This window comes from Zonotrichia leucophrys, chromosome Z, assembly GCF_028769735.1.
Source record: "Zonotrichia leucophrys gambelii isolate GWCS_2022_RI chromosome Z, RI_Zleu_2.0, whole genome shotgun sequence".
In the NCBI taxonomy this organism is placed as follows: domain Eukaryota; kingdom Metazoa; phylum Chordata; class Aves; order Passeriformes; family Passerellidae; genus Zonotrichia; species Zonotrichia leucophrys.
The window spans coordinates 18,308,068-18,322,261 of record NC_088200.1 but is presented as its reverse complement, the minus strand read 5'-3'; the positions used below and the strand labels follow the sequence as shown (position 1 = coordinate 18,322,261).

The 14,194-nt window shown below is 43.4% G+C and overlaps 1 long non-coding RNA gene across 1 annotated transcript; it reads right to left on the bottom strand.

Moving 5' to 3' along the window:
• Positions 1-4,487: 4,487 nt before the first annotated feature.
• LOC135460147 (uncharacterized) lies at positions 4,488-12,236 on the bottom strand. Its single transcript, XR_010443166.1, has 3 exons — positions 12,189-12,236; positions 6,511-7,299; positions 4,488-4,647 (listed from the first exon to the last, which is right to left on the bottom strand). It is a non-coding gene; the product is annotated as an uncharacterized LOC135460147 (long non-coding RNA).
• Positions 12,237-14,194: the final 1,958 nt, after the last annotated feature.

The following is a 14,194-nucleotide window of genomic DNA, read 5'->3' as shown; positions in this document are numbered from 1 at the left end:
CTTGTGCCTGAGGTTTCCCCAGGAAACACCGTTGAAACCTCGTGTGTTTCCATGTCACTCGTGGCCCCACCTGGAGAACATCTCCCATCATGTCCTCTTCCTTCCATGTCCAGTGCTCTCACCACTGCACATGGACCAGAGCTGCTTCTAGGGTCGTCCTTTTAAGGATGCTTTGTCCCGTTCCAAAAAGAGAACACCTTTGGGACACCTGTCCCCCCTAAATTTCACCCCCTGGGGTCGAGGGGTACTAACACTAAACCCTCTTGGCTCTGAGCCATTGCCTGCCTCTGGATGCAGTCTCTGTGTCACAAGGAATATGGTTCTGTCCATGGCTATAACAGGAAGAGTCCAGCTAAGGCCACTCTACCTAGGATTCTTCTCTACTCTTCCAACAACTTCTACTTGCCCAGACTTTCATACTTGCACATTTCCTTCTTCCATTTCATCTCTATCTCTCTTCTAGGAAAGGTTAATGTTCTGCAAAGCTTTCATTGTCCAAAAGAGGGTTAAAAGCTTGGGCTCTGCCCGCCCAAATCTCCCACAGCGGCCGGATGCCTTCTCGCTGCACCCCTGCCCTTTCTTCTCCTTCTCAGCTGTGCTGCTGACACCTGTTATCAAGTTTCAAGGTAACACAGTCACAAGCGCAGGCTATACTCCTGGGGAGGGCTGCCTGATGCCTCCTGGTGCTTCTCCCACTCTTCCATCCTCGGGGCCTCTTCACCTCCTATCTATCTCTGTCCAAGCCCTGGCCTACCTCATCCGGCCGTATGGCTTCCCCTCCCCTACCCAGCCGGTAGCAGCTGAACGAGGGAGAGATCCAAACTCTTTCCCCACCGGAACCTGAGAGAGGGTTTCCTGGGAATGCTCTGCTTTTAACCCCTGTGTTCTCAGAGGCGTATCCATGCCCCAGTGGCCACACCAGGTGCCAATATTAAAATCTGAACACCTATTTGTGACTACAGCATATCCCAGAAAACTTACTTCCTCTCAAACCATGACAGGGCACACACAAGCTAGGCATGTCCAGGGACATGGCTCCAGAAACACGGCTCTGGATACACAGCTCTGTGCATCCAGCTGCTGTCCCACTCGAGAAAAACGTGTCTCTGTGTGTGTGTCTCTGTGTGTGTGTGTCATTACTGAACTCTGCTGGCTAGAGTGGCCTCTTGCTGTGTACACTCTGTTCTCATAGAAAGAAGAATTTGCCTCTGCATTTCCCTTTTATAACTGTTAAAGGCAGGCTGCCTGCCCTAGAAAGACGGAGAGGCATCCTAGGCACAGCCAGTCTTTTTGTTCCTTTTCTCTAGGAGAACTGTCCTTTCCGTGATCTCAAGGTCTTGACAACCTAGCACCGCTGAGGACCTAGCTGGATACAGGAAAATAAGGCTTGGCCAAAAATCTTTTGCTAAAGCCAGAAAATTTGAGGGCATGCTGATGGCAAATCCTGATGTGGTGTTGTCTTCCTCTAGTCACTGTCCCTGTGCTGTTGGGTGCGTAACTGCTGAGGATATTCTTCCTCCCTAGACCTGCTCTACCTTGACTGAAAAGGAGACCTCTTTTGCCTTTTTAAGTAGTTGCCAGTCCTCTTTGTCACCTTTCTCACAAAGTCACCCTCTTCCATCCTGTATGCAGCCCATGGTGTAAATGTAACAGTGCCCCCATTGGTGACAGCAATAACCAGATGAGTGACAGTTGCTGCTTGTGCCTTTCACTTGCCAGCACAAAACCTCAGCATTTTCTTTTGTCCCAAGAGAAGCCCATGTCATTGGCACATCTCCACAGCCTAGAGTGGCAGACAATCAGGTCTTGCCAATGCAGACAAGCCTGGAGTATCTTAGAGATGAGAACCAAAGATTGGGAGCAGTGGGAAGGGAAGGGGGGGGCGGTGTATATATGCTAGTAAGCATAGCTGCTATGAAAAATCAGAGCCTGGATAAACACACTTGTTTATTATTTTCGGGTTTTTTTATGCTGATGGATTTATTTTTCCATGTAAGCTCAACTAAGATAACTGCAATGTCTCTGCCAGATGTGAGGGCCAAGAGACACCTGCCTGCAATGGTTCATAAGCCAGCATTGCAGTTCTGGCCAGGCTGGCAGGAAGATTGCCTGACCCCTGCTGCTTCTCCTCTTCAAAACACTCTCCAGGACAGAATTAAGAAGTCCAGTGGAAAAAAAACCCAAAGAATGGACTATAACATCCATATCCAGTGAGACAAGATTGGCTCTTAAGCAGAGACCAAGAGATAATCAGAGAAGCACCAGGATGTCCAAAAAGTAGAGCTTCCACCAGCCTGCTCAAAGACTGTTTTAAGTAACACTTTGGGTGGGGAATTTGAACCATATTGGTTACTGATGTAATTGTCCTATTTTAATGGATGAGGATTGCTAGTATCTGTTGAGGGGAAGTACAGGGAGAGCAGTGAGAAATGCTGGGGTGGTTTACTTAGGAATTGACAGGTGGAGTGTCCTGGATTGCCAAGCAAATTGTATTCTATTTGCCATCTGTATGGCAGTTGTCTTCTGTTAAGTGGGCAGTTTTCTTTATCTCTTCTATAACCACTCTTCCCTCTGTGGAGAGACATCTGCTGATAATAGGCTACTGAATGTCACTGCATGACTGATAAGAACTGTAGCATCCCATTGTGTGATGCTTTGCCCAGAGGGAAGAGCCAAGCATTTCCAAGATATAGCTTGAGATTCTGGAACACCAGCACAGCTTTCTTTCTCCACTGGATTTCCCAGAGGAACAGCTGCCTCTTCCACTGGATCTTCAGAGGAAGATTACACCTTTCTACAGGATCCCTGCTCCAACAGAACCACACCTGACACTACAGGAGTACTGCAGCCACAATTCCAATAGGACTGCTACCAACACCCTTGACCAACAGCATGTCAGGTTATGTTCTAACTCTGTCAATGCTGTTTTAGTTTACTGCATTGTTTATTATTTTTTTTTATTTTCTTCCCTAGAAAAGAACTGTTATTCCTGCTCCTTTTTTTTTTTTTTTTTTTTTTTTTAAATTTCCTGAGAGCCCCTTAATTTAAAATTTATAGCAATTTACATTTTCCATTTCTGGGGAGGCTCCTGCTTCCTCAGAAGACACTGTCTTTCTAAACCAAGACATGGACTAAGACAGGAGCTAGAGGGCAAGACCAGGTTGGCCCCTGTGCTTGCCACCGAGAAGATTATATAGCCCTGCTGCAGGCAGCAACACCATAGGCATGGTAAGGTGGGAGCATAAGCTATACCAGACTTCTGTCATTCCTCAATTGTCTTTTCCCCCCAGAATACAATACAGATATAATTCACAAATAGAATACAAAAGACCAAATTGTCCTTTGTACTCACCACCAAGACACATCTTGCCATGTGTTCACCACCAAGACACATCTTGCTATGTGTAACAACTTCATGGGCATGGTAGATGGGGGTAAAAAGCCATACCAGACCTCTGTGATTTCCTTTGTCTTCCCCAACCAGATCATATCACCAATTCCACCAATCATTGTGCTTAAGAAAACCTGAGGGGTTTTTTCCTGTTGCCACTGTCCTCACTCACATCCAACAGATGCTATTGTGACTCATCCAAAATTAAATTTTGACTCAAGAGAAGTAGGAGTGGATCACAGAAATTGAAAATGAGAATTAATTGCTCAAGCCAAGTGACTTATAGAAAAGGGGGTTTGTAGATGGGTAATGTGATGGTTGCTTCTCACAATTAGGGGACAAACCTTATGTGTACGTTAAGAGAAGTTTTACTGTTGTATAGTTATGTTATTGTGATATGTTCTCCCCAAAGTCCTCTTTCCCCTCTCCCTTGTATTTTTGCCACTGGATGGCCTTGGTAGTCGGGGCATTTGGGAGGAGGGCAGGCTTGTTATTAGGAGGCACAGCATGTCAACTCCTTACCTTCAATCAAATTGCAAGAAAGCAGGCACCTTTGGATGACAAAGAAGAGTTGACTGACAGACTCTGGGAGAGTTTAGGGTTACCTGATGCAACACCAGGAGTATAAAAGGTGGAGCAACCATTTTATGAGTGAGCACATGGTGGTTTAGTTCTATGCTCCCAGTGCTGTTCTTTTTCCTTATTCAGTTATTTGTTGTATTTTGTTAAAGTCTAATAAATCTTTGAAATTTTGAAATTGAGAGTAGTTTCTCACAGAAGTCTCTTGCTTTTACCAACCCAGTTATTCAGACATTACCTCCAAAAGAAGGTGGAATGTTAAAGCTAGTAGTAAATACAACATTATTTTTAATAATTTTCTGGTTTTCTGTTTCCACTAACCAGATATCAAATATCACTCTGATAAAAAGCTCTTGTTTATTAAATCAGAGAAAAAAATAAAGGTGAATATTTCACATAGCCACAGTTTAAGGAAAAGGGAAGCCTTGAAGCTAATCCTGAGGATGGTCCTGAAAAAAACCATCAGGTCCTTCAGTACAGCACAAGTCTTCCTATGAATTATCTCAGCTGCATTTATTTCTGTCACACAAGTTATGGCAATACATTCTGCAAATACAGCAAAGTGTAGAAAGTATGTTCTTTCAGTCCTCACCCTCTTCCATATGGTTTCATGAGCAATAAAAAAAAAAAAAAGTCGTGATTTCTTTGCCTCCTCCTATTTTCTTCCTTCTTCTTCACTAAAATAGAAGGAAAGTAAAGAAAGGTTAAAAGGTGACAGTTTTTTTGTGGTTCATCTTAGAAATTAACCAATCCACCCCAGTCCCCTTCTCGTAACTCCAGCTGCCAGGAAAGCCTTCTGCTCAGCTGCTACTTCCGGTAAAGGGCTTTCTGAAGCAACTTTATGCATATTCCAGATGCTTATCATTAAAATTTACCATGACAAAATAAAATACAATTTTTGATATTTCCTGCTTGCCTTGAGCCCTGCAGTAAAGAATGAAAAAGCTGTAAAATAAAAGAAATCTAAGGCTTCCCACTGCCCCAAACACATTGCCTACTACCATGCCTGAGCTTTTTCTCCCCACTCTTTTGTTAGTGACTGAAAATTTTAACCTGCCAAGCTGAACCATTTTAGATATTATAGAGTGAAAGAAGCAAACTTTCAAACAAAATTGATACTCTCCTGCTGAATCTGTTGACAAGTCATTTGTTGTTCACAGTTGAAGACTCTGTATATTACTTGGGCTCACAAGTGAGTAACACAAAAACATGGCAAATAGCAAGTCAAAAATGTTGACCCGCTATTTACCTGGGTTGTAAAAAGGCCAATATTACTCTCTTGTACAGGAGCTGATAAAGTGCTTACAAAATGGCACTAAATAATAATGGCACAACTTCATCAAAGTCAAAACTATACTTAATATTACAAATCCATGCTAATAAGATACCTTCAATAAGGCCCTTGATAACAGTATACACTGCTACCCCTAAGATATGAAGAGAAGGGCACACATTTATGTGGGAATCGTTCAAATCAGAGGGTTTTGGGAAGGCTGCAAAAGGCAGGCTTCAGAAGCAGCAGAACTGTGATTAGAGCTAAATCATAGGTAGCTCTAAGGACTAATAAGGAAACTAAAAACAAATAGAACAATGGTCTGTGTATTAATGCTTGTCTAGAATAACTCCCTAAGCTACCAAAAAGTATATCTAACAGGATATTAGGAAGTTCTAAGCTTAATAATGGAGCTCTGTGCATTTTAATAATGGAGCTCTGTGTATTTTAAGGCTTACAAGCAGGTATTGTATTCAAAATAAGCAAGCATTGTTTTAACAAAAGGTACATGTGCTTATAGTGGCTGGATAAAACTACTGTCAGTATGCTTTTGCTTTGTGTGATTTGTCAAAAGACTTTTAAAGTGAGTTGTAACATCGAGTTCTTTGGCTGCTGGCGAGGATGTGAGTTGCTGGCATCTTGCCACTGTGCTAACCATGTAATGAGACTGATGCTGGAAAATAAACAGCTCGAGACCCATTCCACAGCAGTCCCATCCCATTTGTGATCATGCATATAAACCTGTGGCTGGCATTAAATGGTGCTCCTCGTGTGTTAGGAATTATAGATTAGAGGAATATAAAAAAATGGAAAAGAAGACCATGGACAGTTCCAGTGCCAGAGGCCAAGGCTGTTAAAAGGGGGAATGAACTATCCTCCTCATCCTCTGTAGCTGATATAACTTGCAAGTAATAAATAGTAACTTTGGGGGCTCCTGGGTAATGAGATGGGAAACAATTTATCTAAAGCAGAATGGGAGGTCTTTTGTTGGCTTGGGACAGTTTTACAGGATGAAAGACATTCAGACATCTCAAAACATGAACTAAAAGACTTATTAATCTGGGTAAAAGTGAATTCTCAAATTAAGACTTGAAGTCTCCTTTTGCCTTTGATTTCTGGGACCAGATAAACGTGAAAACTTACAATCTAGTCTCTCTTAAATAGGAAGAGACTTTCGTCAAACTAATGCCTGTCTCCAGAGTTTTAGAGGACAGCTTTAAACAGAATGATTGCAACAGAGACTTTCTAGAACATTGAAACAAGGTACCTAGTTCTGGGACTCGAATTCAGAGTGGTACAAAGCCTTCATCCTCCTCTGAGGGGATTTTGGGTTTTGTTCAGGGTTCCTTCCCTTGTCCTGGCATATCTGAGGTTTCCCCAGGCAGTGTAAACAATGCCCCAGTTCCCAAAAAGAGGAAATCAAATCAACTTCCATCTTTGGTTATGTCCTTGGTTTCTTCTGGGATAGCCTGTGTCACTGGTGCTGCTACAGGGCATCTTCCCATTCCTCTGCAGAATCATCTACCCATAGCGTTTCTGGGAAAGCAGAATTGGGATTTTTGTTGCGTTCCAAGAATCTGGGGGGTCAGCAGTTGCATTCTGGGCAGGCTGGGAGTCAAATGGGTCTTGGAGATGAGAATTTGGGGAAGTTTTGGATAACAGGAGTTGTTGTTCCTTTGTCCTGCTCCTTTACTCCTGCTGGTGTTGAGACTAGATCATGTTCTGAAACTGTGTCGGCAGGGTCTGCCTGGGGGCTCTGGATCCATTCTGCCGGGCCAAGGGGCTGTGGGGGTCACCCCTGCCACGGTTTCCCCTTCATGGGAAGCCACTCCTTCAGAGTGCACTCAGACTGGCAGTTTGCTTTGCAGTTCTGAGGACTTTCTTCATAATACATTCCTCTGCCAAGCCTCTTCCAGGGTTTTTGCCACTTTTAGCTCCTCAGCCTCCGATTACAGCTGGTGGGGGAGGGGGGTTGGATTTGTTTCTGCCTGTGGAAAGTGGTCAAGGGGGTGGACAGAGGCAGTGGGCAGCAGCCAGAGGTCAAGAAGGCGAGTTTCTGTAGAGACATAGATGTTATGAACAAAAATTCGGTTAATATTTTTTTTGTGAGAAAGAGTTACAGGGACGCAGCCAGATCTGTCTCTGCCAGAGTTCTTAGTGCTTTGTTATTGTAATACCGGGTCGTTGAGGCTTATCTCCTCTTTTGTATTAGTAAAAGGCCTGGCTGGGTGGGGTGGATGGCCCTTCCCCGAGGCAGTGCACTCTTCCAACATAGGGAAGACACCTGAGAGGGTGGGGGGGGTTATGCAAAGTGACTCCAAGACCAGCATGCTTTGAGACCTCGACTCCAAAATGCAACAAGAAAACCCCCAAAACAACGAGCCAAATAAGAATTGAGAGACTAAAGTGGTGTCTGGACATGAGGAGCCGGTTGCTGAGCCTGCAGAGATGCGGAGCCCCTCTCGCCCTGAGCAGAGAGTCGTCCCAACGCCGGGACCAACCAGCTGAGAAGCTCAAAGGACCAACATCTGACGGGGACATCACGCCCTAAAGGCTACCACAAGGACTGGATCCCCCGGCTCTGCCCCTAGTGGACAGAGCTGCGCATATCCTCCTCCTCTGAGTCACCCTGGGAGATGCGACGGGGACTGCAGCCCTGCCGAGCCGCCCAATCCTGAGCTGATCACTTTTAATAAAGGCATTAAAAAGGGGAAGAAGTCTCCTGGCCCTGTTTATTTCAATAGACAGTTCATTTAGAGGCCTTGAAGCCTGTCTCATACGTTGTTGGGGGGTGGGGGGGGGGGGGGGGGGCAGAGGAAGCATGCCGAGATCGCAGCTCACACCTGAGAGTTTTCCAGCTGAGTCCCTGTGGGCAAGGGCATGGTGTGGAACTTGTAACACTTCACTGTGAAGTGCCACAAATTCGGGCTTTGTGGCACGCGAACAGCCCAAATTGTGCAAGTTGGAAAATAATTCTGAAAAGAGTCAATCTAGTGAATTGAGACACGAATTAGCGGGCTCTGGCTTTCTTCCCCTTTCTGAGGCAATACATTCCACAGCTGCTCCCTCACAGCAGGAGAGAGGCTATGAAGAATGTGGAGCTCTGCTCCCCCACCTTCTTGGCAGAGCTTCCGGGACAGCTGGTTACTTTGAAAACACTCCCTGTTCTTCTGTGTCAGGTACAGCAATGGTGAGAGAGAACAAAAACTAGTCCAAAGCAGAGGTAAACCCTCAGTTTCCACTAATTCATTGGTCTAAATTGATTGAAATTTATAAAAAAAATTGGATTCAAATGAACAATTCCTTGCTTTACCTGTAAGATATTGTCGTAATGATGTAAATCCACAATACGAAATTCTTTCTCAAAGAACTTAGAGGAAGTTTAAACATTAAAAAAATTATTTTAACTTTACCTGATCAGCCTCCCACTGTAACACAGACGCTAGCAACTTGCAGTAAGCTCACCTCTCCATACAATATTGCTAATGTGCAAGTCAATGCTTTTGGAAAGCAGATTGATGAATCTTAAGAAAAGTTGAGAAAAACATTGGGAGATAATTTGGGAAAAACTTTGGGAGAAAATGTGGGACAAAAAAATGGAAAAGCTTGATAAAACAAACATTTTTGAAAAATTTGTGCAGTTGGACTCTGATGAAAAGTCTTATTGCTTTGCTTGTGGTAAACTAGGACACATGAAAAGGGATTGCCCTGCAACAGCAATCCAACCTAAATAACTTTCTATTTGCCCTCCATGTAGGAAAGGGAAGCATCTTGCTAAGTACTGTCATTCACAATTTGAATGTTAAACTCAAAAAGTTTAACAGTTAAACTCAAAAAAGAGCTCATATTGCCATCGTGCCTCTACACAAATAGTGGTACCTCCTTACAGTCTTTTATCCAGTCAAATGGTATTGGTACCTCAGTCGGTTATCCATCAGTCAACCATTCGTCAAATCGTCCCAGCTCAATACTCTCAGGTACAAGGTTTGAATTGGCTTCCTTAAAATTAATACAACTGTTACAAAATTTTTGTTATGAAAGCATTCCTACTGGAATTATTAGTTTTTTTGAACAGAAGACAAGATTTTTTTCGTTCTAGCCAAGGCAAGCAACAAAATTTTCGAACTTTCAGTCCTTCCAGCTGTTGTTTCAGTAAATTGTAAAGAAGAGCTAGTGATTTTAGTTCTTGCATTTAATGCTCCTGTGGTAACTCCACCAAAAACACTTATAGCTATTGCATTTCTTTTATCGATGAATACACCCGAGCAAAATAACTTTCCAGAGAATTCAGTTATGTGTGTGCTATTTGGAACATCAGGTCCTGAGGTCTTTTAGATGCAATGTTTGGACCACAACCAACCAAAATTGACTTGCCACCTGATTCACCATGGAAACAATTTACATTACAGGCATGTTGGACACTGAAGCAGATGTCACTTGTAATTTCTCACATGTTTTGGCCCAGTGATTGGGATTTGGTAGCTCCTGCAGGTTCCCCCACACACTTTGCTACTGTGTGTTTGCAAAGTGCATCCATAATTAACATTACTGGTCCTCAAGGAAGGATAGCAACAGTGTGTCCTTTTGTTATTCAGAAGCCTCTCACCATCTGTGGAAGAGATGTCCTGTCCCAATGGGGAGAAAAACTGGAAGTGGGCCTGTGATGGAAACAATGTTGAAACCTGCCACTTTAAAATTGAACTGGAGAACTGATAATTCTCTATGGATAAAGGCCTGATCAATGGCCTTTAACAGAGAAAAAATTAAATATCCTTAATAATTGGTAAAGGAACATTACAGCAAGGTCACATCACTCCCACAAATAGTCCCTGGAATTCACCAATATTTGTCATGCACAAGAAGACATCAGGCTCCTGGAGGTTGCTTCATGGCCTCTTCAGCCTCGACTTCCTTCTTTAAAGAATGTGACTTTACAGTCTCATTTTTCAATGGAACCTCTCTGAGAGGGATCCCTTGTTGATAATAGAATGGGAATTTCTTTCCTACAGGTTTCCAAAGACTATTTTTTGAATTTCAGAGATGATAGCACAAATTGTAATTAAACTCTGGTCCTGCTGGCCCCACTATTCCTGATATAGGTCAGGATGATGTTGGCCTTCTTGGTCACCAGGGCACAGTGCTCACTTATATTAAGTCAGCTGTTGACCAGTGCCACAAGGTCCCTTTCCACCTGGGCACTGTCAGCCACACCATCCCCAGCCAATTACATTGCAGGGGGTTATCATGACCAAAATGCAGGACTTGGCACTTGGATTCATTAAATATCATCATGTTGGATTCCACCCATCCATCCAACCTCTCTGCAGAGGTCTCTCTGCAGAGCTCTCCTACCTTCCAACAGATTGACACATGCTTAGTGTTGTCTGCAAATTTGCTAATTAAATACTCAACACTCTTATCTATGTCCTCACTAAAAATACTGGACAGAACTGGCCAGCACAGACTCCTGAGGGACACCACTGGTGACTGCCAGGTGGACGCAGCACCATTCACTCTCAGGATCTCTAGCTGGTGACTTTGAGATTTGTTAGAAAGTCTCTTCTCTTAGCTTGGCACTCGAAGAAGGAGTCAGAATTCTTCATTTCTCAGTCTCAAGGTAGTTTATTGTATTTTATCTATAAAATTCTTTTTTCTGTCTTGCCCAGGTCTGCTCAGTAAGACAGTCAGAGGTGCTCTCTTCTTGCTTTGGGGTGGTATCTTTTTATACTAAAAGCTACGTGTACAATATTTACAATTACTTTCTAGTACCTATCATAGACAGTGTGCTTCTACTCTAAACTAATCTAAAAGTGCTAACATCACAGCAGAAGATGGAGAATAAGAAGAAGGAGATAGAAGAATCTGAGTGTGTCCAGCCTATCTTGCCCCCGAACCGACATTCTAAAAACTCCAAAAAATCTGTTTTTCATCCTGTAATAAATTCACTATCATTCTTCTTTAACTGTTGTGGCTTGTAATTCTTCATATAAAAGTTGGTAAATTGTTTTTTCCTAGGGCTAAATCAAAGGCACAGGGGTCTTTGGCTCTGTGCCGAAGTCTCTGAGCCCCCTGGGCAGAGGCTTGAGTCTTCTCAGGCAGCCAGAGGAATTTCTTGGGTTTCAACAATTCACCACTATTCTCTGGACCTGACCATCCAGCCAGTTTGTAACCCAGCAAGGAGTGGTCCTGTCTGAGCCATGGGCTGCCAATTTTTCAAGGGGTATGCTGTGGGAAACAATACCAAAGGCCTTGCTGTAGTTCAAATAGACAACATTCACAGTCTTTCCTGCACCCACCAGGCGGGCCGCCTGGTCATAAATGGTGACAAGGTATTGTATTCATATTGCTGTTATATTATTTCTAGAGTCCCGTACCTTCTAGGTGGTTTTCTCATGAGCAGCTCTTCTAAGCAGTGTTGTTCCTGCTGCTTCGTCAGGGCTCCTCCAAGGCTCTCCCTGGCCAACCCACCCTCTTTTATCCTAGTTATCCTCATTAGCCACAGCTGCTGCCCAATTAAGGACATTGCAGCTGTAGCGCATTTAGAACAACTAGGATCAGGGCACGGCCACTTATACAATACATAGATTTTACGAGGACTCCTACTACATTTCCCCCTTTTCTTTTACTGACAGGTATTCAAATACAATATATACATTTCCCCACAATACATGTTTTACCCCAAGACTCAAAGGCCTCGTACAACACACACATTTCCCCATGACTCATGCAGCACACACAGCTCCTTGCTCAAAGGCCGTATTCTTCACAGCTCTTTGCTGTCACAGCTCCTCGACTCAAAGGCTGTGTTCTTCTACAGCTCTTAGCTATCTTATCCACAGCTCCTGGCTCAAAGGCCATCCACAGCTTCTTGGCTGCCAACTATCACATCGGGGTCACCACTTATTGTATTCATATTGCTGTTATATTATTTCCAGAGTTCCATACCTTATGAGCAGTGCTTCTCAGCAGTGTTGTTCCTGCTGCTTCATCAAGGGTCCTCCAAGACTCTCCCTGACCAGAAAGCCTACCCCCTTTTATCCCAGTTGCTTCACGAGCCACAGCTGCTCCCCAATTAAGGACTTCACAGCTGTAGCCCATTTAGAACAACTAGGATTGGGGCAAGGCCACTTATACAATACATAGATTTTACAGGGACTCCTACTACAACCAGGTTGGTCAAACATGACCTACCCCTCCTAAACCCATGCTGTCTGGCCATCCTGAAAATGCAGCGTGGTGTTATTCAATATAAACAGCTCTATTACCTTGCCAGGTACTGAGGTCAGGCCAACTGGCCTGTAGTTATCAGCATCCTCCTTCCTGCCCATTTTGTGGATGGGCATCACATTGGCCAGCGTCCAGTCATCTGGAACCTCACCAGTGGGCCAGGACTGTTGGAAAATGATGGAGAGTGGCTTTGCAAGCTCATCTGCCAGCTTCCTCATCACCCGGTGATGTATCCTATATGGGCCCATAGATGCATAAATACCCAAGCAGCTCAGCAGTTCTCTGACTACCATCTCTTGGATAACAGGGAACATTCTGCTCCCTGACACTATCTACCTACTCAAGAGGACAGTTGTCCTAAGGACAAGTAGATTTCTCGCTAAAGACTGAGTCAAAGATGATGTAAAACACTTCCTCCTTCTCCTCATCTGTAGTTACTAAGTTCCCTCTCACATCCAATAGAGAGCAAAGGTTGGTGCCCTTCAATTACCATTAATATATTTGTAAAAACATTTTTTGTTATCCCATACAGAAATTGTCAAATTAAGTCCAAACTGAGCTTTGGTCTCCCAAATTTTTTTCTATATGCCCTGACAATGCCCTTGAATACTTCCTGAGAAATCTGATCCTCCTTCCAAAGATGATATGTTCTCTTTTTATTCCTGAGTTCCTTCAAAGCCTAGTTGCCTATCCAGGCTGGATGTTTGCCTTGTCAGCTTGTCTTTCAGCACACAGGTACAATCTGTTCCTCTGCCCTCAAGGTCTCTCTTTTGAAGCATGTCCAACTTTCCTTGACGCCTTTGGTTTTAAGGGCTGTTTCCCAAGTAACTCTGAATAAGTCTCCCAAACAGGCCACAGCCTGTCTTCCAGAAGTCTAATGTAATAGGCTTATTGAAGTTCCTCCTGATTGCACTAAATTATGGAGAACTCTCTAATTTCATTATTACTATGCCCCAAGTGGCCTCCAACCACCACATCACCCATCAGTTCATCTCTATTTGCAAACAAGAGGTCTAACATAGTCCCTCCCTTCGTGGGCTCAGTCACAAACTGTGGCAAAATATTGTCTTTCACACTCTAAAAACTTCCTGGACTCCCTCTTTTCACTGTATTAAGTTCCCAGCAGATGTCTGGTAGGTTAAAATCACCCACAAGAATAAGGGTTGGTGATCCTGAATCATTTGCCAGCTGCTTGTACAATACATTGTCCACTCCCTCTTTTTGGGTGGATCATAGAAGACTCCCAGTTGGACGTCATCATTTTGGCATTCTCCCTTAATTCTTACTCATAGGCATTCAACTTCACCATTGTTAGTTTCAATACAAATGGTATCTAAATACTCCCTAATATAAAAGACCACCCTTCCACCTTTGCTCCTTCTCCTGACTCTTCTGAAAAACTTGTGGCCATCCAGTGCAGCACTCCAGCTATTTGAGTCGTTCCACCATGTTTCTGTGATGGCAACATCATAGTTTTTCTCTTGCACCATACTTCAGGAAAAATGAAAAAAATAATACATTGCACACAGGATTTAATTAAAATATGCAAACCCCACCTAAAATATTTCACTTGTAACAGTTCTTGTAAACCGTTATTAAGTTTTTTTTAAAAAATGTATGTTATTTACCATAGCAACTAAGGAGTTTACAAGCTTGCAGAGTACCAGGAAATGTCTCACCTTGATGTTTCCACTAATGTTGCATATTAATGTATGTTTCGGATT